The sequence below is a fragment of the Strix aluco genome, chromosome Z (genome assembly GCF_031877795.1).
Source record: "Strix aluco isolate bStrAlu1 chromosome Z, bStrAlu1.hap1, whole genome shotgun sequence".
Lineage (NCBI taxonomy): Eukaryota > Metazoa > Chordata > Aves > Strigiformes > Strigidae > Strix > Strix aluco.
In genome coordinates, this window is record NC_133971.1 from 19986039 (window position 1) to 20013072 (window position 27034).

The following is a 27034-nucleotide window of genomic DNA, read 5'->3' on the forward strand; positions in this document are numbered from 1 at the left end:
AGTCCTTACAATACAATAATAAGTTAATACTGATTTTTTCTATTTACATTTTCAAAAAGGTACACACATATTAATAATTAGCAATACTTCACAATACCTTTGTAAAGTATTTTCACAATTTTCTGTTACTCTCAGCCTGTAGCCATGTAACTCAGAGTTTATACAAAATTTACTTCATTATTACTGTAAGTTATAGAACATCTTTTTTTCACTTGCATCAGTGCACCGTAAGGACAAAATACAACACAATGTGTATACTTTAAATGTAATGAAAATGAGGAACTAACATCTCCAAAATTGGACTTCATATTTTGCTTCTGCTTATTCTTAGAGCAGCATGCAAAAACCCATTCGTAGATCTGTCTTTCTATTTTCTGACTTAAAGTTTGGGAAAAAAAAAAAAAATCAGGTACATAAACACTACCAGATAGCATGAAAGTTCCATTTTCTTGAGATATTTTTTTCTGATATCCAGGACTGAAAGAAATGAAAGCATTAAATGTTTACCAGCTGGAATTATTGCAGGGTAAATATCTCTATATAAGTTGAAACACTTAGAATTCCTTTCCTTAAAAGATATCATGATGTGTCAGCAATTTAAAAAAAATAAATTATTTGAATATGAAATGCCTACACAGTGATTGTGTGGGGACTTCTGATATCCAAATTCTATAGATTTCTTATCTGAAGCAAGTCATGTAGTATATTCCTCTTTAGCAAAACGAAATTATAGTAGCTTCTATTGCAGGTGTATGTTTAAGGATAAGCATTTTAAAGAATATCAGGTACTTAAATATCTTACTCATGTAAATGATTAAAACATAAAGTGTTATACAGAGAGTTCCTGCAAAAGTCTTAACTGAAGCATGTCATGCAAGAAAGTCTTCATATACTTCATATTTTAGTAGTTCTCTGCCAGTTCCATCTGTTTTCAGCACTAATCATAAAAAATTTTTCCTGCTTTCTGATAAAGTTATGAAGCCTATGCAAATAGTTATTAGATATTCACTAGAAGGAAATAAAGTGCTCTGTTGCCACTTCTAATGTAGTTTACTTTTTCTGTTGAGAGGCCTGTAACATTGCCACCCACACAGGGTAATGATCCAGTACCTCAGAAGTAAACTGTACCATTAACTTTCAAAGGACCTAAAATGGGAGGGCTAGGCAGAGCATCTCATTTTAGCTTCACAGAATCACAGAATCATGAAGGTTGGAAAAGACCTTGTAGATCATCCAGTTCAACCATTAACCTAGCACTGACAGTTCCCAACTACACCATATCCCTAAGCGTTATGTCAACCCAACTCTTAAACTCCTCCAGGGATGGGGACTCCACCACCTCCCTGGGCAGCCCATTCCAACGCCTAACAACCCGTTCTGTAAAGAAATGCTTCCTAATATCCAGTCTAAACCTTCCCTGGTGCAACTTGAGGCCATTACCTCTTGTCCTATCACTTGTTACTTGGTTAAAGAGACTCATCCCCAGCATTCTGCAACCTCCTTTCAGGTAGCTGTAGAGGGCGATGAGGTCTCCCCTCAGTCTCCTCTTCTCCAGACTAAACACCCCCAGTTCCCTCAGCCGCTCCTCGTACAACATGTGCTCCAGACCCTGCACCAGCTTCGTTGCCCTTCTCTGGACACGCTCGAGTCATTCAATGTCCTTTTTGTAGTGAGGGGCCCAAAACTGAACACAGTAATCGAGGTGTGGCCTCACCAGTGCTGAGTACAGGGGTAAGATCCCTTCCCTGTCCCTGCTGGCCACACTACTTCTGATACAAGCCAGGATGCCATTGGCCTTCTTGGCCACCTGGGCACACTGCTGGCTCCTGTTCAGCCGGCTGTCAATCAACACCCCCAGGTCCCTCTCTGACTGGCAGCTCTCCAGCCACTCCTCCCCAAGCCTGTAGCGCTGCTGGGGGTTGTTGTGGCCCAAGTGCAGCACCCGGCATTTGGCCTTATTGAAACTCCTCCAGGTGGCCTCAGCCCATCGCTCCAGCCTGTCCAGGTCTCTCTGCAGAGCCTCCCTACCCTCGAGCAGATCAACACTCCCACCCAACTTGGTGTTGACTGCAAACTTACTGAGGGTGCACTCGATCCTCTCGTCTAGATCATCAATAAAGATGTTAAACAGGAGTGGCCCCAAAACCGAGTCCTGGGGGACACCACTCGTGACTGGCCACCAACTGGATTTAACTCCATTCACCACAACTCTTTGGGCCCGGCCATCCAGCCAGTTTTTTACCCAGCAAAGCGTGTGCCCATCCAAGCCACGAGCAGCCAGTTTCACCAGGAGAATGCTGTGGGAAACAGTGTCAAAGGCCTTAGTGAAGTCAAGGTAGACAACATCCACAGCCTTTCCCTCATCCAAAAAGCAGGTCACCCTGTCGTAGAAGGAGATCAGGTTTGTCAAGCAGGACCTGCCTTTCATAAACCCAAGAAAGCTTCCTTTTACCATCTTCCCCATTTTCAGAAGTTATTCAACTAGGCATCTGAACTGTAATTTCCCAAAAAGAACCTTCATATTTGCTGTGAGATGTTCACTGAACATTTCTGCTGTCATACAGCATCACACCCATACAGGGTAAAGTAAGACTAGAAATAATATTTTGTACCCATAAAGTGCTTTTCACTCAGCATCATGCAAGACAGGAATGTTGCACTGAGTTAAATGTAAAGGAGTAGCTGCAATAAAGCTCAGTGAAGTGTTGAATGCCACATGCTTGAAAAAACTTCAATATCATTTTGTGTTCTGTCACGCACAACTGAAAGAAAAAAGAGAAAGGACAATTATTTAAATAGCCTCTAAGCTTATTTCTATCTGTTTCATTGAACTTCTGGGCTTCTGATGCATCACATTCACCTGGCATGTAATAAAAAACATTAAGGTTAGCTTCATACATTTAGTCTTGGAGTATTTATGCCTTCAAGTGTTTAAGGTTTCACCAACTTATCTTCTTTTCTCTGTTCATCATGATTTTTCAAATAGCCAAAACAGCTCTCCTCGATGTGCTTTACATATATTTCTTCTGTTCTTTGTGCCCAACACAGATGCTGTCTGACTTATAAAAACTCTTTTGTGCTTATTATATCTAGAACTGACCACTCCTTGCTTAAAGTTTCTCTCCATTCATGACCAGAGGAGTGTCTTGAGGTTGAGAAGAATGATTTTAAGATGAAGGGGTGAAACTGGGGGAGGGAGTTATAAGAAGCAATGGAGAAACAAACTTGACTCCTTGTTCTAAATAAAAAATGTTTATACAAACCTGAGGTCAGCCATGTATCCCTATTGTGAGAATGTTTAATCTTCTGTATATTAATCAGAAAACACACTACATACCCAATAATATATCCATTAGTTGAATAAAATTTCACCTGAAAACACACAGGAGTTTATCATGTGAAAACATAGAATGGTATAAAATATTTAGTGGCTGGGAAAGGTAAATGTTTCCTTTTTATTTCTGTCCATCTAATTTTTTAGTGCTTCTTAGTTTTCTTTTCTGTCTTTACTTCCTCATGCTCTGTGTGGCCTGAATTAAAAGAATTGTTGTAGTGATATGGTAAAATGAAGGAGAAAACAAATGAAAGTATTGAACTACCATCTATATCTGAGCAGTTCACATTTTCAACACATTTACAATACTCTTACGAGATTGAAAAGTTATCCTCGTTTCATATATGGGAGGCTGAAAACAAAGAGATAGAAGCCCAGATCCAGAACAGTACTTAAGGTGTAACAATTTCCAGTGATTTTATGGAAAGTTTAAAAACCTTAGTCATTGACAATCCAGTGTATGTGATTTAACAGGGAAAAACAAGATACATGTAGCAGAGCAAGCAACAGAACCTTGGCTCTTGTGTCTTAGCCTGCCCACTTAACAAATAGAAATTCTTCTGAAAGTAAGCCAACTGTTTTTTCATGACTACTGTACTGAATGTAAAGAATAATTTAAAACTGAAGACCAATCAGAAACATTTGTAGGAAGATCTCTGGCTTGAAACTATTTCTAAATAAGAAATATCTACATATAGGATGTTCCATAATTATGGAAAGTAAATAACTTCTGTAAATTGGAGATGTAAAAATTTTAGAACAGTTCAACAAGTAAAGGTCAGGAGGAAACATTTCTAAGAGTTCTACACTTGCATTTTAATACAAAGTAAACAGAAATCAGAAAGTTGCTGCAGAATTTAACATTCTTGCTGAAGTATATTCCTTCAAATTAGCCTGATTTTGTGTGCTGGATAACAAGTATGCTTTTGTGTCTCCATGCTGTAATTCAAAGGAGTACAGCTTAAATCTGGTAGCCATATATAGCATTTTTTGTGAATGAAAAATAAACAAATAGCCTCTTACCAAGCTTTGTATCTGAAATCAATCCTCTCAATTTAATTAACATTGAAATATTTGATTTTGCTGATTTCTCCTTGAAGCATAATTGTGTCCTGTCTGTGTACTCTACTAGGAGAACTGCAACTAATTCAGAAGCTAAGTATCCTTTTTCAGACATAAAACCTCTACTAAAGTGGCTCTGACTGGGCTTAAATTAATCAAAATTCTGGTTGAAAGACTTGGAATTTGAAATTCCAAGAGACACCTGCAGGTTGTTTTGCTGGACTGATGCTCATCCCCATCTGCATTTGACAAGTTTTTTACTTAGGTATAAATTTAATCTTCAAATATAAGGATAGCCAGGGGGTTGGCCCATAAGAAAATTCAGACAATTTGGCCACTCATCCTGCTGAGACAGAACTGCACAGCGTGCAGTGCTCTTAAAAATTTCCCTGTCCCACAGGGAAAGAAGTACAGGTCTGAGGAAAATATATTGATTAACAATGAGCTTTGTATTGACAACTTGGCATTTCAGGTGGAAAATCTAGAAGATAATGACAGAGCTGGGACAGACATGGGCTGAGCTGTCTCCTTATCCAATGAGCCAAGGGAGACGTGGTGCTGGGACCTGTCAGGTCAGAGCACATTGAGGTGATGTTGTGGATGTCCCCAGATGGGGCTGATGAGGTCTTTGAGCAGATAGCACCTTGCCACTGTGGCAGGCCAAGCCTGGGTTCTTTGTGCACAGAATTGAGGGGCAATTCTAGCCAGTTGCTGTTGTCACCAGGCAGGCAGCTGGACTACCAGCTGTGCTTTTGTGGTAGGTATTAATAGGAAGCTGAATTTGTCACAGAAAGCCTAGTGACTGGGAGAGTAGGAAAAAGCCAGTGACAGGATTTGTGCAGGGCACAGGAAGATGACCTCTTTGTATCAAGCACAGGATCTGTGCCAGGCTGCTGATAGTGTTTCTTCACCATGGGGCTGGAGAAAGTCCCCTGCAACATGGCACTGCTTTACCAGGTGAGGGAGGTAGAAAGGGCAAGGATGAGTTTGCACCTGAGCTGAGCAAAGCATGAATGTCGAGGTATGCAATCTAGGAATGCCTGTTTGATCCTTTGGGCATGAGACCTTTCTGGATGGCTAGGCTTTACAGAGTGGGAAGTCCTGTGGGTTGTCAGATTGACTTGGAGTGATAAAGTCTTGACTCTCTCATGTATCTTCTAGCATTTAAGAATGTGTAGAATACCCACTTTCTTCCCTGGTTTCCCCGGACCATTCACAGGTGACTGACAGAAGAGATGAGAGTCCACAGACCTTTGCCATTGCATCTTCCCTCAACCTAGTGTCTTCCACAAAAGCTCATTTGGTTTCTGTAGCTCTTCTACTGATTTGGCTTTATAATCACTTGATCCACCTCACTTGACACTAAACACAAGACAATGGTTCAGACACCTTGTGACAGTCTCCATGAAACTAGGAACTCTTTTAATTTCTAATCAAGATGAGACATATCGATCCCTCCATCTGTTATCACTCATAAGAAAAAGGGATTAGCAGCATTCAGTCTCAAGGCTGACTGAGCCAGCATTTTTTCACAAGCATTGAAGTGACTGTAAAAGGAGAAGGAAAAGTAAAAGAATTTTGAGTGCATTAGGTAACTTGAAAAATGGGTATGAAAAACAGAGTTAAGAGTTTATACTTGTAAATTAGTGTATATGAAACACATGGAATAAAAAAAGAATCTGTGAAAAGGCTGAGTCAGTTATTTTTAAATAAGATAGCAGTCGATAGGAGCTGACTATGTAAGGCTTTAAAGTTAATAACTGCTAATGTTTCATATGCTTAGGATTGCATTTATGATTTAAAATTAATTTTTACAATTATAGGAACAATTGATATGATAAGTTCTGAACCTGTCCCAATGTTACATTATTTGACCTGCTACATAATTTCTAAACTAATTTGAGATGTTATCTATATTCAGTTAGGTGTTTCTAACTGATTTTGACAGTGTTTTCAGCACATTTCAAGTAGTGCTTTTAAACTAAATTTTTGAAAAATTTTCCGTACAGCTGGAGAAAAGAAATGTCTGAGGCAAATTCCTGAGTTTGATTTAAATTTCATTCACATTATTCCCCAATTATTTCAAAACTGATTTATATTGATTTAATTACATTCATTGAAGTGTGGAGGGCCACTGGGTTTGCACTTATTTTAGAGAGATAAGGATCTGTCCTAGTAAGTAAATTGCAAGTTGATAGCAGTCTATTCCAACTTTCAATTTGCTGCTATAGGCAACCTGAGGTCATGTAGCAAAATGTATACTATAATTGAATACATAACTTTCAGTCCCTCTAGTGAGCATCTTCTTTTGTTTTTCCCTGGTTTTTGGCCATTCTAAGATGTGAGCTGTACAAGCTAGGTTTTGAGCTTAGACAGTGAATCATACCAAGCTGATACATAGAGAAGGAAGTATAAACTCCACTATGGTGAGTTGACCTTAGCTGTCTGCCAGGTGCCCACCAAGCTGCTCTATCACTCTGTTCCTCAGCAGGAAAGGGGGGGATTGAGGGAATAAAATAATATGGAAAAACACTTGTGAGTCAAGATAAAAGCAGTTTAATAAAGCAAAAGCAAAGGCTGCACATGGAAGCAAAGAAAAACAAAAGATTTATTCTCTACTTCCCATCAGCAGGTGATGTCCAGCCATTCCTGAGAAGTAGGGCTTCAGTACATGTAGCAGCTGCTCCAGAAGACAAATGTAATAACAAGTGTGTCCCTCTGGCCCCATTTCTCTCAGCTCTTATTGCTGAGCAGATATCATAAGGTATGGAATATCCCTTTGGTCAGTTTGGGTCAGCTGTCCTGGCTATGTCCCCTCCCAAGATCTTGTGCCCCCCCCACACTGGTGGTGGTGGTGAATGTTGCAGAGACATCCTTGATACTGTGCCAGCACTGCTCATCAGTAGGCAAAACAGTGGTGTGTTATCAACACCTTTCTAACTACAAATACAAAGCACAGCACTGTCAGGGCTGCTATAGGAAAAATAGCCATTGGGTCTCAGCCAGACCCACTTCATGCACACAGGAAAACATCTGATCTTGGAAATGCAAATTACAAAATGGGTCTCTTCATAACTGCACTGGACCTATTTTTACAGTGTCCACCAATGCTAGCCTCTCAGACAATGGCAACTTGCCTAGTTCTAAATTAATGCACAAATTCCAAAAAACAACAAAAAAAAATCACTTAATCCTGGAGTAGGTTCATGTGAACTGGTAAATACTGGGCATTTAGCCTAAGATACTTAGCAAGGTATAGTGTGGTTTTCCTCTTCAAATGTAGACTCACTTAAATTGAAGAATATGATTTTATTTCTAAGCTTCTCAAACACCTTTGAAATGCCTAGACTAAAAAACATAAAAATATATAGTAGGATCCAGAATTAAAACCTGTCCATAAACACAGTCTATGAATTAAAAATGTAATCTATAAATTATCAACCACAAATGGTAGTTTTTTATTTTAACTACCAGGCAGATAAAAAATAATTCTGGAATAATGTTGACATTTATGTGTTCAACCTATAGGGCAATTTAACATCCTACTGTACACAATGCCTTATGAACTGGGAATTTGTTCTTGTATGTACAGAACTTCCTATGGCAGTTTGTGCTGAACAGCATACTGGAGGAAAGCCAGAATCTTTGCTATGCAGTATTTTTTTCCTTTCTCTTGCACTCAGGCATCACAAGAATTTCTGAAGAGCGGGTAACCAGACCAACAAAACACAAAAAAATTAAACATTAAACCAAAAATAAGAAAAACATTTCTCTTTAATGATATAAAATAACATTTGTGGTGGCAGAGTGTATAATATGAGAAGAGAGACCCACAGAGCTCAGGTTTTGTTACTGATTTACGTACACAAACTAGAGGAGGTGCCAAGCTATGAGCATAATCAATTAGTTGTCCCACTGGTTTTCTCTGTTCTTTACCTTTATCCATGGATCACTCATTAAGATAACTAATGTTATTCAGGTGTATTTGTTTAGTAATATAATATAAATTAATTTTCCTCAGATGCAGGTTAATAGTCTTTTAAGACATGGATGGCATCTTAATGAGTTTTTCCAAGTGTGGTTCAATATAGTTTTTGTCAGACATACTTCAGGATTCCTAGATTTTTCAGTGTCCCTAAAAATCCTAATTACATAGCAAAGTTAAAAAACATATACACATACATCCTCCACACTCACTACCCTTCTAAGTAATTATTATGACAATTATTACCATGTAATACTTTTATATGCTTGAATTTGATTATTTTCAGGTTACAGAAGTTTGCAGCCTTCGTTAAGATATCAGTTATGGTAGAATGTTGGTCATTTATTTTGTTTGTTTGTCCACAAGGAAAATTACATTCTTCCAGAATTATTTTTTAGCTGGCATTTAGAAAACACAACACAAGGGAATCAAAGTGAGTCATTTTATGAAACACTGTAGCAGGCCATAATTGAACACACAAACAGCTGCCTCTATGCTCAGAAAGCTGTGTCCTTGATTAAAGTTTTGTTGCATGGAAATATGTCATAATATGGTAGGTACAGCACCTTTCAGCGAGGGTCAAAGTTATATAGTCCAGAGACCAGTGACGAGTGGTGTTCCTCAGGAGTCAGTATTGAGACTGGTACTGTTTAACATCATTGCTGGCAACATGGACAGTGGGATCGAGTGCACCCTCAGCAAGTTTGCCGATGACACCAAGCTGAGTGGTGCAGTTGACACACTGGAGGGAAGGGATGTGCCATCCAGAGGAACCTTGACAGGCTGGAGAGGTCGGCCCATGCAAACCTCATGAAATTCAACAAGGCCAAGTGCAAGGTCCTGCACGTGGGTCAGGGCAATCCCAAGCACAAACACAGGCTGGGTGATGAGTGGATTGAGAGCAGCTCTGAGAAGAAGGACTTGGGGGTATTAGTGGATACAAAAGTGAATATGAGCCAGCAATGTGCACTTGCAGCCCAGAAACCCAACCTTCTCCTGGGTTACGTCAAAAGAAGTGTGGCCAGCAGGTCGAAGGAGATGATTCTCCCCCTCTACTCTGCTCTTGTGAGATCCTACCTGCAAAACTGGGTTCAGCTCTGGGGCCCCAACATAAGGACATGGACCTGTTGGAGCAGGTCCAGAGGAGGCCACAAAGATGATCAGGGGCTGGAGCACCTCCCTTATGAGGATAAGCTGAGACACTTGGGGTTGTTTAGCTTGGAGGAGAGAAGGCTCTTGGGAGACCTTATAGCAGCCTTCCAGTACTTAAAGGGGGCTACAGGAAAGATCTCTTTATCAGGGAATATAGTAATAGGATAAGGGTAGCAGTTTTAGACTGAAAGAGGGCAGATTTAGATTAGATGCAAAGAAGAAATTCTTTACCATGAGAGTGATGAGGCACTGGAACAGGTTCCCCAAAGAGGATGTGGCTGCCCCCTCCCTGGCAGTGTTCAAGGCCAGGTTGGACGGGGCTCTGAGCAACCTGGTCTAGAGGAAGGTGTCCCTGCCCATGACAGGGGGGTTGGAATTAGATGATCTTTAAGGTCCCTTCCAACCCAAACAGTTCCATGATTCTATGATATATAGGATAGCAATGGCATGTATATTTCTCTCTTAAAACTTTAGAGGAAATTCATATCAGTATCTAAGAGATTTTTCTCTTTCAGAAAACCATATCAGCTTCCAGAAAGCTTAGCTTGGTTCCTGAGTGTGATGTGCAGATCACTAAGCAGATTTGTACAGCTCTGTCATGGACATTTTGCAGAAAGTTGCAGCATTTGGATGGAAAGTCTGTCAAAGGGAAGTTTGGTCAGTAGAAACCATTGAGACGTACACAGATTTTGCCATTCTAGAGGGGAACTGAATCTAGCCAAATGAGTACTGTCTGTGTCTACTTGCCAAGCAGAAGCAGGAATTATAGGTATCTGCTGTCAGGTATAGAGCTCATGGTGATGATCATAATATGAAACCCAGATTTTCTTTCTTCTTTGCTAAATTTGCAGATGTGTTGGTGTACATGCATGACTCTAGTTTTGTTTGACCTCTGTTTGGATCTACATTGCAGAGGTATATAGGATTTTAAGTTATTAAGCACAGTTTTTAAAAGTCATGGTTGTGAAAAGAACCAAAAGTGTAAGGCGATACGACACTTATGTAAGTTACATTTTCCTGGAAACAAATGGGACACATCAGTGGAGACCCATGAACAACTCAGGCCATTTTTTCACTCTTTTACTTGAATTGTTTATATTTAAGGATAGTTTCCTTCAAGTAACTGGATTCCCTGAATACCTTATACTGTTATACATACTCCGATGTAAATAGCTATAATGAAAGCTTGTGATTTGTCATGAAACATGCTTGACTGGATGATTTCTAATATCTTATAGTGCCTTTATGTTAAAGCTAGATTTTAATCCTTAATTACAACATACCTTATCTATATTTATTCTATGCCCTTCTGAACTACATCTTACCTTTTTCCTAATGCTTCGCTGCAGTACAGTGTTTGACATCAAAGTAGAAATGTGGTATGGAAGAAGATCATACATGGCAGAGGTATGCAAAGTCAGAAGGCTATTTTCAGAACAATGTACATATCTCTTCAACTCCCTGCAAAACGTTCTGCCTCTCATCCACATTTAGGTGTGATCCAATGCCATTTCATACTTGCCATATATATAGATGGACATACTGATTGAACTAATGGGTTCCCCTGTGCTTTTTCCATCCACTAAGGGTTTAAGAGCTTGTGTTTATTGCATTGGTGCGGCTTGTGAATGGAAAGGGGACCTTTGTTACCCTCAAGGCATTGGATAAGCCTGAGAAAAAGTTTACATTCAGGTCAAAATTTGGAGATGTGAATATCTTTAAAATTCCCATGTGATATTAATTCTGAAGTTTATGTCTCAATCTGATTATCTTTGGAATGAAGAGCTCTTACTCACACAGCTATGTGGGTTTTTTCCTCTGGTATTTTGCCAGTATGTACAAACATCTACTTTGTCTTTTTCTTCTTAATGCTAAGAGTAGTCACACTAATGTTATGTGAACTTAGTTTGAAAACTTAGTTCCATAGTCTGAAAACTTGGTTTAGTTTCCATCTATTTCCTTTCTTCCAAGACCCCAAGATACCTCACAGGATGACATCATCAGAATAAGTGGTCATTCTGATATATTTCCTAATCCCATTTCCTTAGCAGTCCAAATGCATTTGAAAGCATTACATTGTATTTTTGTTGTCCTACAGTTCTTGCTAACCTTTAGAAGTCCACTGCGATAGCCATCTTTCCCATGGGTATGCAGGTATGGGCAACTCTGTCACTTACTGCCCTTATATTTTGTCAGTTAATCATTCATTAATAACTACAGCTCCCTGGTTCATATGAAATTCTGTATCTTGTACATAGACTTCTTGATTTTTTTGCTGCAGGTATTGCATAACTAAATACTGATAGAGAGGAAGATTAATGAGTTTGCCGAATATAGTGCTGTTCTTCTTCCTTGAGCTTGTTCAGGAAAATCTCCCACTGAATTCAGTTGCTGGCAAATGGAAAGTTAAATTCCTTATGAAAATTAGATTCTTTATGAAAAATATTATGAAGGTGATATTGTGGTTTTTATTGTTCCTTGATGTGCTTTTATTCCAGGTTCCAACTCTGGAAACTCTGCAAAGCTTGGTGATAGAGTCAAGCTGAACAGGTCTCATGATTGACATTTAATTAACAGATCTGTCGATATGGGCTTGAAAGTACATTTCTACATTCTGTTCCCTACACAGAGAGCTTGCTGAATTTAAAGGTAGCAAACAAATTAACAGACCCACAAGAACACTTGATCTTACTGACAGGAATGAGCCCCAGGCAGCAGATTTTAACAGTCTAGCAGCCCAGAACATTACTTGATTCTTGACTCGCAGATAGGGTTGTTTCAAAATAGATGAGTACAGTGTGGTTCCCTAAAGGGAGAAGCCCAAGTCGCTGCTGCCAGAAAAGAGAGATGTTAGAGGATTCAGGTTTTCAGGATGTTTCATTTCTGTTTGTTCTTGTTGCTAAAGTGACACCGTTTTGTTATTTGAGAGAAAACAAAATGTGTGTGGAGAGCCTATAACATTTATTTTCCATGCTAGCAGGAGGTAAAAGCAGCCACAAACACTTTAGTTCTTAGACTAAGTTGATGCAATCTGAATTATGGAAACTGCAGCTACATTTCTTAACTCCTTTGAGTCATCAGGATCTATCTGGGACCCTGTGGGACAAATCCAGAATGGGAGAAGCATCAACTGAATTCTCCCCCTATTCCAGGAAGCATATTATGGCATCTAAATGTCATCACTTTCACTTGGAGCCAAACCTTAACAACTGTTATCCTTGTGAGAGGCTGGGTTGGTGGGGAGAAGGCAGGCATTCTTCTTTTATGAGTTTTCTTCAACACAAGATAATGTTCTGAAGTGTCATTTGCCTTGTGTGTGTTGTTTTTCCAGACTTTCCAGAATTTGCTCATTTACCTCAGTCCTCATCCTTTATTTCTATGTTGTCTCCCAACTGACTTTGGAACAGGCATCTTTGTCTTTGCATTGACAACAAATGTCCTGAAATGAGGCACGTGCTTTCAAAGGGAAAGTAAATACCTCACCTAATTTGAGATGTGAAAGCCATGTTATGCCAGTTTTTCACAGCCATTATGTAAAGATGTAGCATCTGGGGCATAAGAAAAAGTCAGGAGAGATGCTATAATAGAAAATGTCAGAACAACTCAATGCTTGTTCTCTCGCTCTGCCTGGCAAATTTGTATAAAGCAGAGGTTTAAATAGGAAAAACTTTAAATTGTAGAACTCTTGGAGTGATATACTGTATTTCTCTTGAAAGCTTTAACATGTACAGACAATTGGAAATGACTCCCTCAAACACAAGGACAACTTTAATAACTGTCAAGTGTCAGTGAAGTAGACACATAAACAGAAGAAATGTCACAGTCCATCAGCTTTGTCTTACTTCTCCAATTCTCTTTCAATTTCTTAGTCACCTAGATATATATAAAGACTCTGTGCGTCAGTTCTGCACTTTATCTGCTGCAGAAAAATGTTGGTACATCTGCTTTGCACCTTTCCTGTCTGCACAGCTCCCGCCTAGCATTCAAATTGGATTTTCACTTTAAGACTTAAGAATAATCTATCCCTGAGGTATGATTATGGTAAAAAAATTGATGCCTTGGTATTCCATATTTATTCTCCTTCAGTGATTTCTATACTGAATCTGCTCACTGCACATCCAAAACCAAAACTTTTTTTTTTTTTTTTTTTTTTTTGCTGTGTGAGCAAACTCTGGTACCTGAAAGTAATGTTGGGGGCTTGATTACCCTTCATCATCAATTTCATCAATGGAAAACACTATTTTTGGTGATACTTTAACTGTGTAAAACTAGAGACACATCAGAGGCATACTTGCATTTCAAACATCTGAGAAAAGAGGAAGGTAAGTCACACCAAAACCAGATGCCATACCCAGTCTGAATTCAGAGAGACAATCTACTAATTTTCTTTGTACAAAAGCAAGGACTGCAGAATTGTACTTTTAGCATACAGAAACTATTAGAGGGGTTGAGTGAAGGATATTTGTCAAGATCAGAGCTCAACCCCCCCAAAAATAAAAGCACTAGAAATATAACTGCATTTTCTAATCAATAAGTAAACTGAGAATGTCCATTATTTAGCTTCAGCTGTCATTGCAACACTCTTCCCTACCCTCCACTGTTCCGTGGTTGCACTGTGAGCTCTGTAAGGCATCCTGTAAAAAAGCAGGTCTGCCCTCACAGACCAGTGTTAAGAGGGGAATAGAAATGGACATAATGTTTCAGCTTGTCCTGGTTTGAGCCCAGAGGGAAACGAAGCACCACCTGAGAAGGAGAAAATAAAGAAAATGGCTCAGGAATCGAGATACAGACAAGGAGGCATGACTCACCCGTTACGGTCATGGGCAAAAGACAGATACATTAGGGGAAGGAAAAAAGAACATCTATATCATTCAAACACTAATAACACCACCACCTAACAGACAGAGTAGGACAGTGAGAAGCATTACCACATCTTAAAAACACCTTCCTCCCACCCCTCTCTTCTTCCTGGTCTCAGTTTTGCTCGCGATTTCTCTACCTCCTTCCCCCCAAAGGCACAGGGGGCAGGGAATGGGAGGTGCAGTCAGTCCTGCCACTTTTTCTTCCTCAAGGTGGGGGGGAACTCCTCACATTCTTCCCCTGCTCCAGTGTGGGATCCCTCTCACAGGAGACAGGTCTCCATGAACTTTCTCTGAAGTGAGTCCTTCCCACGGGCCATAGTGCTTCCCACACTGCTCCAGCATGGGTCCCTCCCGCATGTTGCAGTCCTCCCAGCACCAAACTACAACAGCAGAGGCTTCTTCCCACAGAGTCCTGGCCTTCTCCGGGCACAGTCACCTCCTCCAGCATGGGGTCCTCCACAGGCTGTAGGTGGACATCTCCTCCACCAGTGACCTCCACAGGTAGCAGGGGGACAGCCTGACCTCTCACCACGGGATACAGGGGGGATCTCTGCACTGGCACATCTCTGCCCCTTCCTCCTCCTTTCTTCCACTGACTTTGGTGTTTGCAGAGGTGTCCTCCTTGCAATTCCTCCTCACAACACCGAACCCACTCTCAGGTTCCCCTTTTTAAATATCACAGAGGCATGGCCACCATCGCTAATTGGCTCAGCCTTGGCCAGAGGCGGGTCTGACTTGGAGCTGGGAGAGCTTCAAGAAGCTTCTCACAGGGGCCACTGCTGTAGACCTCTCCCCCGCTACCAAACCCCCCCTGCCACACACACAAAACCAACACACAGCTCTTCTGTGAAAGATATGGATAGTCTCCTGCTGCTATTCCAGCAGTCTAAACTCCTGACTCGGATTTTTACACTCCTGGAGATCCCATTTGTTTCAATTCCAACTTCTGACAGTCTATTAGAGACAGTGAGGCCGTATTTATTCCTCTTCTTCTAAGGGTGAAGAAAAGGAAAAGTTGCATCAGTAGATTAAGCAAATCTAAATTTGCTTAATATATATAGTATATATATTGAGTATATATAAATTGTGAGGGAGTTAGCTTGTTAGGGACTAAGTAGGGGATAATCTCCTTTAAAAATAAGGGAGGACAGGCCCCTAAGAGGAATATAATAGTGCTTCTTTTTAAAACATGCCAAGGTCTTTTGGTGTTTCAGAGTTGCAGGAAAACCTGAAAATAAGCTGCAAATACTGTTCATGTAATTCCTGTTGCAGGGCTCTGAATGCTTCATATTCTGTCTCTCTGTAAACAGTATGTGATAGCCCAGTCTAGCCAAGAGAGAAGACAGGTTCTCTCAAAACTCAAAAGTTTAATCCTTAGAGTCTAAGATAATCACATTTTCATTTTCTTGCTCTGTTCATAGATCAGATATTGTGAAATGTCTTATAACTGTGCAAGAATACCTCATCAATTTCAATAGTTTTACCTTTGGGGCAGGAGGAAGGGGAAAAAAGGAGGGATATTTTTCAATTATTTGATCCCATTTACAAGGAATCAAAGAAACACGAGGGAAGATGACATTACATTATATAAAAATTCAAGTCTGAAGTATGAAATACAGCAATGTTATACAAATCCTTTTCAGAATTAAGAGAATTTCAATTTTTCTTATGAAATAAAAATGCCATATATCTGTATGCTTACACTTCTTTAGGTGCCCCTATTTTTGTCTACCCACACAAGTGACCTTTAGCTTAAGAAGGGCCAGAGGCAGGGTTCAGGTTTGCTTAAAATTTTTTCTAGCCAAAAATCGAGGTGTTATGTGCAGAAATTAATTTCCTCAGAAAAATAAAAAAAAAAATATTGTGATTGGCAATGCAAATTGTATAGACCTTGGGGGGGATCAACTGAGACTTCCTGATTCTGAACTCCCTGAAGAAGGAAAGGTCTTTAAATTAAACTGTTTCATTACTATATCAACAAGGTATTAGATAAGTTTTGACATGAAGAAAGCTTACAAGTACTAGGTTAGACAGAATAGATATAAGAAATGCTTTACGTTAGTTCTTCCCCACTTACTGTGTATTTGCAAAGGTGGATCCTTGCTTTTGCTTAACTCATGACTTTCCAAATGGTGGTGTATTTTTCCCTCAAAACAATTATTTCCAATCTGTTGGGAGATTTATTTTTTTACTCCCTGCTCCTTGCTTTAGTTTGTCTGTGTCTGAACAAGCTGCAGTTTCACAGCTTCAAGCTGGGATTCTTCTGTTTGCTGCACTCAGACGTTTCAACAACTTTCCCTCAAAGCAGTTTCAGCAAATCTACCCCCTTCCAAAGGTTTGGTTTGCATTACTCTTCTCAAAGGAAAATAATGGAAAGCACACAAATAAAACACACTAATACATCTGTTATTTCAAAGTAGACAATAGAACTAATATTTTAAACAAATTAGATATTAAGTCACCTTTGTTTTGAAAGCTTGAGAAACCTTGTAAGTAATGCCAAGGATTATATGAAATCTTATGGAATAGTCATTTCTTTTTTTCATAGTTTGGAAAACAACTTGAATTTACTGAGTTCTAGTTTGTAACTTTGGGAGACAAAAAGAAAACCACAATTCATTTGAAAAGAAACTTGAAAAATGAGGAATTAAGTTGATGCCTTGTAAAGGTTTTTCAGCTCTCAACTGAAGAACCCATTCTGTTTGGTATCTTAAGGTATATTTAAGAAATCAGAAGTTCTGAAAGATGCTTAGATCTATTATTAAAATGTCTGTTTATTTCCTAGCAATTGTTTGACTGTTATGGCTTATTGGTTCAATTTAATTTCATAGTAGAAACAGCTCTTGTGGATATGCAGCTGAACATTATGTGTCACATCTCAAGTCCAGCTAGAACAATATGTATAGGTTCTAAATTGTTTTCTTCCTTCTTTTCCCCACATTGTACTTTCCCTGGAGGAATCAACTCTACAGGGTATTTTAAACAATGAGGAAGACTGATACAGAGGTAGCCCCAGGAGTATTATCTAGCAGATTGTCTGAGTATGATTCGATTGGGATGAAATGTGAGCATGACAGCACTGTGCTGATATTGTAAGCATGACAACAAGATGCTTTAAAAAGTGCATAAACCTCAAGTTGCCTTGCTATTACACAGTTGTCTCTGTGTTGTAAGTATAGCAGTCTGAGAACAAACTAGGCCAAGTTCTGAATTTTGTTTAGTGGGGCTGAAATTTTCTGGGTCCATCTCATACCATTTCAAAACAATTTTGGGAAACAGTGCAGGTTATTGCTCTTCATGAAAACATCTACTTAAAGTCACATGGAGCTTGCTTAGCTGCTCTTGGAAGATTGCTGTGGTCGCCCTTGCACTGCTGAAACTTCTCACTGCTGAGTTAAGAGGAGAGTGCTGTGCACTCTGAGCACTGTGAACCATTGCACATCTCTGACACTGTTTGCCAGGGGAATCCAAGTTCTTTGTTTAAACACTAGAAAACTCCTAGTGTCATGCTGGGTTGATAGCTACTGTAAAATTAAAACATTGGTCAAATTTAGGGGTTCACTGCCCCAAAGGGAGACTGAACATATTATGTAAATGTAGATGTATCTTGTAGGTATTTTAGGTAGTTTGCCATATAGCCAAACAGATGTATATCATAAGTAAAAAATATTTCATCAAAATACTTATGGAACAGAGTCACAGCACAAGCAGACATATCCTGACATTTTTGTAAGCTCTCATATTGTTAGAAAAGGGGCAAATAGCACTGATCCTACAGCAGTGGAATATAAATATCTTCTACCACTTTTTAGGTAGCTTTTATGTAATGCTTTAGGTAGTTTTTATGTAATGTTAGTTTTCATGTCATTTTCTGTGATCTTCAGAGGTTTATAATTACAATATTTTACTGATCTTACAAGATGAAAATAAAAATTCACTCTTTATAGCTTATACAGAGCCCTCAATACCAGCAAAATTTTATAAAATGTGACATCAAAACTAAACATGGCAGTGTACCACACTGTCAAATTTAGAAGAAAAACATAGCATTTGCCACAATTATTCTTGTCCTATGCTGATAAGAGAGAGGGGAAATGAGATTTGATTGTAATAGATCAATCTATTCCCATTATTGAGGAACCTCTTGCCAAATAGGCACTGCATCAGCAGTGAGTGTCTCCCTAGATTATGTTTAATAAAAGACTTGAATGATCATATATCACAAAATCTTCTGTTGTCAGAAGACAACAGGACCATGCCAGATCTACAAAATTCCTGTGCTTACACTTAAACTCAAGTCAAAAAGTGTGGATATAAATTTCAATCTGGGGAATTGAAAAGTCAAATTTTGATACATTCTTAAATATATGGGCCCCCAAAAAGAAGAAACAGGAGTAAAGTGTGATGACCAGCACTGGAGGAATGGAGCAGCAGGTGTCCAGAGTCTTCTATACAATGATCTGGTGTTTGTCATAAAAATTTCATATGATATCAGTTTATAGGCATTTTTAAGGAAAAATAGAGAGTATGTTTAGTCTCTACATTACTGGGTTTCTGTGTTATACAGTAATAGACATTTAAGAAGTGTCTAAACATATTTAAACCGTTCATGAGGTGCTGTCTTATGACCCACTGTGCTGTATATGCTATGCATCAGTGTCCCTAATGTGTCTGTCTAAGAAAACAATTGTACAGTATTTGTTGCTTTTCCTCCACCTTATTCCTCCAGTTAGCTGGACCTAACCAGTCTGAAACAGATGCAACAGGATACACACCTCAAAGATTCAAATTCCTACATGTTTTGTTGAAGTCAGTGGTGGGTAAAGGGAAGAGTCCCAGATTGATGCCTCATGGAGGAAAAGGCTGAAGTATGAGCCTTTGCTTGTTACAGCGCATGTGCCAGTATGGTGAGATACAAAACGTGAGCATTTTTCATTTGTAATCTTCAGACCTATGAGAGAAAATGCTGGACATGTGGGGCAGGGAAGGGACAGGGAAAGGAGGACAGATACTGGAAGGGCTGTAGTGGCACCAGGTTGCAGGTGAGAGCTGGAGCTTCTACAGTAAGGGAAGGGGGATAAGGCACCAGCTGGAAACCGTGTTTCTCTTGCTAAATAGCTCTTCCTCTGTTTTATCTCTGTCCCCTGAATTTTCTCTTTTGTTGTGTACTTTACATTTGTAAGTGTGTGAAAGCAGTAAAAATAAAAATTGACAACCCTGAAGTTTTTTAAAAGGATTTGGAAAAATTATTTGCACGGAAGACAAAATTGCTTTAGCAGGTTTTATAATGGTTTAGTTTTATCTGTATGTATTCAAGTTTCTCTTCATTCATACAGCCCCTGAAGTGCACAAAATACTTTCTGGTATTTTGTTTTTAGCCCTGCATCTTCACTTGTAGTGTCTTGTGAGAACTAACTGTGTAGCTTTAAAATGATTGCCAGGCTCTTGAAAACAACATTTTATCTAAAATCCTGAAACCAGTTAGAAGGTATAGTGTAGCAAATAAATAGTTCACTTCTGGGACTGGCATGGCATCATACTGAGTATATTGCTTGTGTTGTGGGGGAAAGTCTGGCTTATGGGAAGAGAAAACCATTTAGTTTCCTTTCTGCCACAGTAAGACCTCACTGACAGCAAGCTAGCACTAACTGCTTTTTGAATTACCTCATGAGAAAAACCAACACGACTGCAAGCTATCTCTGGACCTACACAGAATGCACAGTAGGGGAAGCAGAAACAATCTTTCATGTAGATATTTTTTATAACCTGCACATTTATCCCCTGCCTTTGAACATTCTCAGAAATATAAGATAGATTTACATACAGCTGTTCTTCTGAGACTGTTCATCGTCTGGGTTTGACTTGCACTCCCAGAGATGGTCTCCCACAAGCTCCTAAAAGCATGCAGTCTTGTACATTTTGCATGAATGTGCAGATGATATTCTCTCAGATAGGACTTTAAAGTATTCAAATATTTCTATAGTAATTGATTACTGAATGATCTTCTAAGCTAATGAGAGGACAATTAGTGTCTCTTGTCACATAAATTGACAGGCACAGGTTTGCTCTCTACATTAGTAAGGTCCTCTCCTCTGTAAAATAACTCATTGTTTGGATCCCTGAGGCATAAAGCAAACCTACCTTATCTCAGGCTACCTGGACATTATCCCTGTCTCTGAGAACATTAGCATACCATCACGGTGATTCCAGTGCCAACAATGGGCTGTACAGACTGTTCCTAAGCCAGGGCAGATCCTGCACTGCTGAAATAGCTCTGCTGATCACCCATCCACTTTCCAGTGTGTTATTCATAGCTGTGCCCCATTTGCATAATTAATAAAATCAAACCAGAGTTGACTGTTTCAAGATGGTTACATGTTCTGTATAAAGAACATTTATACAGAACCAAAACAACATAGGCTCAACCTACTGTAATCTTCTACTTACACATATGCAGGTATGAAGAATTCCTTGAGGAAATCATGTCAGAGAAGGGGAAACTTTGTGCCTGTTTCCACTATGCAACAAACCAGGTCAATACTGAGAAATGCCTCTCTTGACTGGAGGGTAGGCACAAGATCTATATGCAAGAAATGGTATATTAACCAATGATTTGTCTTAGTGGAACCTACAATAACGTAAGACACTTAGATCTTGAAATAACTTTCTGGCTTCCTCTCAAGCTCCTCAGTCTTCAATGTCTGCCCTTCATTTTACTCTCATTTGATGCCTACTGCAGGAAAAACTAAAAAACATGAAGTCCCTTTAAATATAGCCATTTTCCAAGAGAACATTTATTCTGACAGCAGTTAGGAATTAATGACACATCCATACATTGTTAAAAATTCTTTCTGAGTAGCTGTTCTTCAAGTAATTATTTCTTTTATCTCTCCATGTACAGTTCTTCTGTTTGAAAAACTGCAGGGGACAGGTATTTCTTATTGTCTCTCTCATGACTAGTTTGCATGCATGGCAACTTCTGCTTTCCCTACCAAGTCAAGATCCGCTTGATTTTGTTTTCTTGTATTACCTTTGGAGGAAAATTTTAAAAAGCACTGGAACAAAACCATGTTTTGACCCAAAATTTAGACTCTATCTGTTTAGCAGACAGAGGTGAACGAAAAAAAATCTCTAAAATATTTGAAACTGCAATTATGATGCATAAATACAGCATTTTACTAGTCCTACCTGTAGACATATTTTGTGAAAATGCTGTTAGGGAAGGAAGTGAAAGAATCCTCTTCCTTCTCCTGCAGGCTACTATTCTCAACGATAATGAGAAAATCTCCTGTCATTTTCTGGTTTTATGCTTACCTCATGATGCAGCTGAAGTTATTATTACCTGTCATTCAAAAGAACATATCTAGATTTGAAGAACTACTCTGCAAATCAAAATGCATAAATAGGTCATTGTACATGTAGATATTTGGTCTTGCAGATAAAAATGGTAATTTACCTGAAGAGAGCACAGAATTCTGCATGTGGGCCCACATGTGCAGACTGAGTGCATAATTTCAAATGATTTGTAATGAGCTATTGGATAGAAAGAAAATTCACTCTGTATAATCAAATATTTCAAGAAATAAAACACAATACCTTCCCACAATTTACAAAAAAATTACTGAGATGAGCCTGATTTCTAGTGAAGCATGTAGTAGCTATTGTATTCTAGTGTCAAGGTATGAATACCCTGCCCACTTCATGGCAACAATATCACTGACATGTAATACGGTAAGATTCAGATTCTTCTGCACATGTCATCTAGCACAGGGGGTGTCTTGAAGTCATATGAATAAACTTTTATGAGGCCTACAGATTTCATATCAGATAAAGGACAATGGCAGTGACATATGATGATACTTTGATCACCAAGTTAATCTAATAAGGGAAGACTAGAATTGCAATGTAGAAAAAGTAAGAAAAACTGAAACAGACATGAGAATATAAGAAGAGATAAACAAGGTCAGGTGAAGATCCCTCTGGGCCAGTATCCCAAGTCTAGTGATGGCCAAAAAATAATTTCTCAGAAAGGATATAGATCCAGAGCAATTATATACAATATTTCCCCTGAATGTTTTCCCAGCATCCAACCAGATGAAATTTAGGGAGATCATCAGTTGGAGACATTCCTTATGTGTTTAGCAACCATTAGTGAATTTCTTTTCAAAAGATTTCTTCAGTCTTCCTTTGAACCAGTGCAAACTTACTGTCACCCATAACATCTGTTGGGAAGGCTTTCACAGCTTAATAAACATATTCTGGAAACTGTCACTTCCTTGGTTTGCTTTGTACCTGTTAAATACAAACTTTGTGTGTTGCCTTCCAGTTATGATTTATTAAGTTACAACATTTTTGCTAGATGAATATACAGAACTTCCAGAGAATTAGGCATTTTTCCAATTACCTTATGTTATTCATTAAAACAATTCAGATATTAAAAATCATGTATGATGTGGAAATCTTTACCATTATCAATAGTATCTTCCAAATCTATCCCATATTTTCCATCCTTTCTTTCTTTCAGAAGTCAGATGAAGGACTTGAGGCAAACTCGCTTGTTTGCAGCATGTTACTCAAAACTGTAGGTCAGAAGCGACATGATTCTCTTTTTCTCAACTGAATACTTACAGACACTATAAAGGCAGGCTGAAAAGTCCACCTGATTATAATAATTCCAACCCCAAACAACTACACACCCTGACAGTTATCTCTGACACTAAATTAATTCAATTTAATAGGTTTATTTACTAACTGCTGCAGATTAAATAAGATACTTTAAATCCTAAAACATTGTTCTAGAACATGCAGCCATTAATGAGACAAGTTTGTTATCTTCCTGTAGAGCCATATAGGATAGATGTAGAGAGATTAAATACATGTGTAAAGCTAAGCTCTCAGTAAGAAGTAACTTGTTGCCATTCTACAGCAAGAAACTTTAATTACTTTTCTCCTTTCTACTGTTCTTCTAGTCTTGATAGGTCATGTTTTCTAGACTTCCTGATGATTCTTGTTGATTTATCCTCTTCAGTTGCTTGCCTCAGGTTTTTTCTTAATCCTGTATCTTCTGTGGATGAGCAATGGCTGTGAAAGGGGCATGGCCAAGATATTTCTTAACTGATCATTCAGAAATATTAAAAATATTTCCCAAGCTGAGCAACAGGCAAGATGAATGACCTCCCATCATTCGGGTAACACATTGTACCATAACTAATTTAAGCAACCTATAAAATGATAAACTTCCAGACCCCATCTCTGTGCTGTTCTCTTCCTTGCCTGAGATTGAACACTCAGCTCCTCACTGCCTGTCTTTTGGCTTTCACAGCATTGATATTCAGATAGTGGGGGAAAAAAATGGTAGGTTTTTCTCAGTGTAGATCTATGCAGCTCTTTTATGTATCCAATCACCCTGTGTTAAATTTAAATGAAGTAACAATGTATGATCAAATTACTGATTTAGCAGATTTAGTATGTCAATAAAATATACACATGCAGTAATAAATAATAAGTAAATTACAAGTTCTATCACAAGGACACTAGAAAGTAAGAAAATATTTAAAATCTGTTGGAACATACCACACAGTTATATGTCAAAGATGAAGTCATGTTCAGATATTTTTAAGATACAGTAGAGACCCAGTCAGACAGCTGAAAAGCCACTGGTAAAATGCCAGTTCATTCCGAGAACAGCCTGGATTCTCTGGCCTTTGAGTGGTCATTCAAAGAAAAAAAAAGACATTAAATCTATGTTGAAATCATGAGTATATGAAATGCCATTATAAGCTTCCTTTGGAAATATATTCAGGTCTTCAGTAATTCAAAACTGAACTTCAGCAATATCATCCTTGTTCTATAAACCTTAGAGTCTACTTAATTAAAAGCTCTTCATGAAATGCACTGTCTAAAGCTATTTGTCAGTGAACTGGTTTTGCTTGTTTGTCAAAATTTCAGTCTCAGAAATTTTCTGCTAAGGGCTATTCAGTTTAGCGCTTTTAATTGTGGCTATATTGAGATTACTGTGAAGCTCTTCAAATATCAGAATTAATTTCTCTTATCAGAATAAAAATAAAAATCCAGAAGTAATTAAGATTTACTGAAGATTTCTTTTTCACCACTCTAAGCAAGCTCCCAAAGAAAACCACTACTTGATGTATTGGTTCCTAGTAGAGAATAATGGGATATATATAGGATAGCCAGCAGTGAGCTCATTTATCAGAGAAGAAAAGTTTTAGTTTAGTTAGCACTGCTGAGCTGTGTTTACAATGAAAAGCTTAACCAGTCTTGACAATATTTGTGAGAAATGTATGTAATAGAAATGATGCTAAAAATAGTTAACTGCTAGAATAGGTGTGGTAAAATGCATTGCACACATATCTAAAATGCCTTCTAAATTTCCAAAGCAAATAAATTTTGTTCATATACTGAAGATATGAAGATGTGGTTCACATCATGAAGACTTTTTGAAGACTTCCTTCCATTTTAGAAGTTTTGTATAAAAATTTACGAAGTTGTACTTACAGCTTGCTCAATCAGTAAATAAGGTGTAATAAATAATCAGATTCTGTCTGTTGGTTTGTAAAAGAACTGGGGACAAACCTTCCTTTCCTGTGCTTTATTTTACAAATTCATAGTGGATTTTCTTACAAAACTAAGCTCTTTACAGCAGTTTTCCAAAAAGTAAAATGACTCCTCTTTGCAGCCACATTTGCTCTTCTGTTATTCTTACATAGTTTTAAAGGCTCTGAAGGAAGAACTCTATCCCATATAATTTGTGTTTCACACTCTTGTTTCTGAAAATGGAAAACACTTTAGACATTGCAGAATTAATACTGTCATATTTGTCCTAATGTTCATTGAAGGAAAGGATTGGTTTTTTTCCTCTCTTGCCAGATATTGTATGTGCAATTGGTTTGATCCACTTAGACCTTACAGTCACCCTTAGCAAAGGGAAAAAAAAAAAAAAAAAAAGATGTTTGACATAAAGGCATCTTGACTACCTTTATCTTTTCTAACTAAATACAGTAGACAAAGATTACAGTCAATGCTAAAAACATAGTCAAGCACACTAAAATCCATGCTTAAATAAGTCTAGAAAAGGCTGAATCCTCCAAAGCTAAAGGGCACGGCTGTGATGCATGGTCTGTCATCTACATTGTTGTCTCTGACAACTGAGGAACAAATCACACAGGCACAGGAGGCTTGAGAAGGCAAGTATTGCAGCCTTAACCTCTGATTGTGCAGACTGTATATCCTAACTTCCCTTCAAGTGCTGTTTCTGTGTTGTCTTTTGCATGATAAAGGGACAGAGCTGAGACTTTGCCACTCCTGACATTAAGAATTAAATCCATTTAACAAGCGTTTTTACTCAAATCACTATTTCTAAACAAAATTGATTGCTGGGTTGTCAGAAATTTGTTTTTTATTTTTCACTAATCCTGCATTTTCAGTCTTCTTCAGCCCTGAAATACTTGTCCAGCTGAGTATTTATAATCTCTTTTTCTAACCTTGGGTCTCAGTCTTCCATTGTTCGTTTTAGAGCATATTCCATGAAATCAGTTTGGTAAACCAGTGATTCATGTATTATTTACAATTCAAAAAGGTAGAAATCTGGTCCTGAGGATCCTTAAATACATACTACTGTTACAGTGCTTCTAAAAACCTTTTATAATTTTCCTGTGATTCCAAAGTAAAACTCTGAGTCTGCTAGCTTGTTTTGCACTTCAACTTGTTTGTTAGGCTTCCTGTGGGTTCACTCATTTTCAGTAATGTTGTTAACATAACATTAACCAGTACTGAGGTTTCATTTTCTGCAATTTTTTTGTACTATTGCAGTCTTAGAAAAACAACTGCTGTATGGTTATAAATGCTTGGTTTGAAACAAAGATCAAGTACTTTATCCACCAGTACTTCAGAAGACTTTGCTTCTGTGGAGGTTTTCCTTTCTCCTCTCCTGGCATTGTGAAGTCGTTAGATTTAAAACTCCTTTGAGAATCAGCAGTGCAGGCTAAAGAGAGAAAAGGAGTCACTAAGTAGGGGGAAAAAGACTTTGCTTTTTGCAGAAGGGTGAGACCATGGCAATTGGCTAGGCTAGAGCTAAGAGCTTATTGATATAGAGGTGATGTTGGAAGCATGAGATGCCAATCACAAAGTGAGTGAACTTCAGAAGAATACAAAACAGACAAAAATGGCCTTTCAAGAGGGTGACTGCAGAGTGATCAGAGTCTCAGCTGAGAATACACAGAGAGTTTCCCAAATGAGGGATGCTTTTTTGACTGCTTAGCAAAGGCCCGAGGCAGCCAGCCACAGGTGCTTAATGGAAACATTTTCTCTATGTACAGTTATGCCTTTCACAGAGTGTCTTTAACAGAAGTCTGCTGTGCCTTTCAAGCCATGAAACAGAAGTTTTTCATTTGTTGATGATTTTCCTTTGCTTTTTATCCTTGCAGTAGTGCATGTAACAGGAGGAGGTATATGTCTTGATTGTTCTGAAATTCACTATTCAGTCAATCACTGATCAATTCATTGATCAATGTTCTCATCATATGATAGGAAGTTGCACAGTTAAAAAAGTAGTAAGTTAGAGAAGGAAACCAATTTCAGTAAGTGCAGTCAGCTAGTTGAAGGGGGCCTCTTCTCTATCAA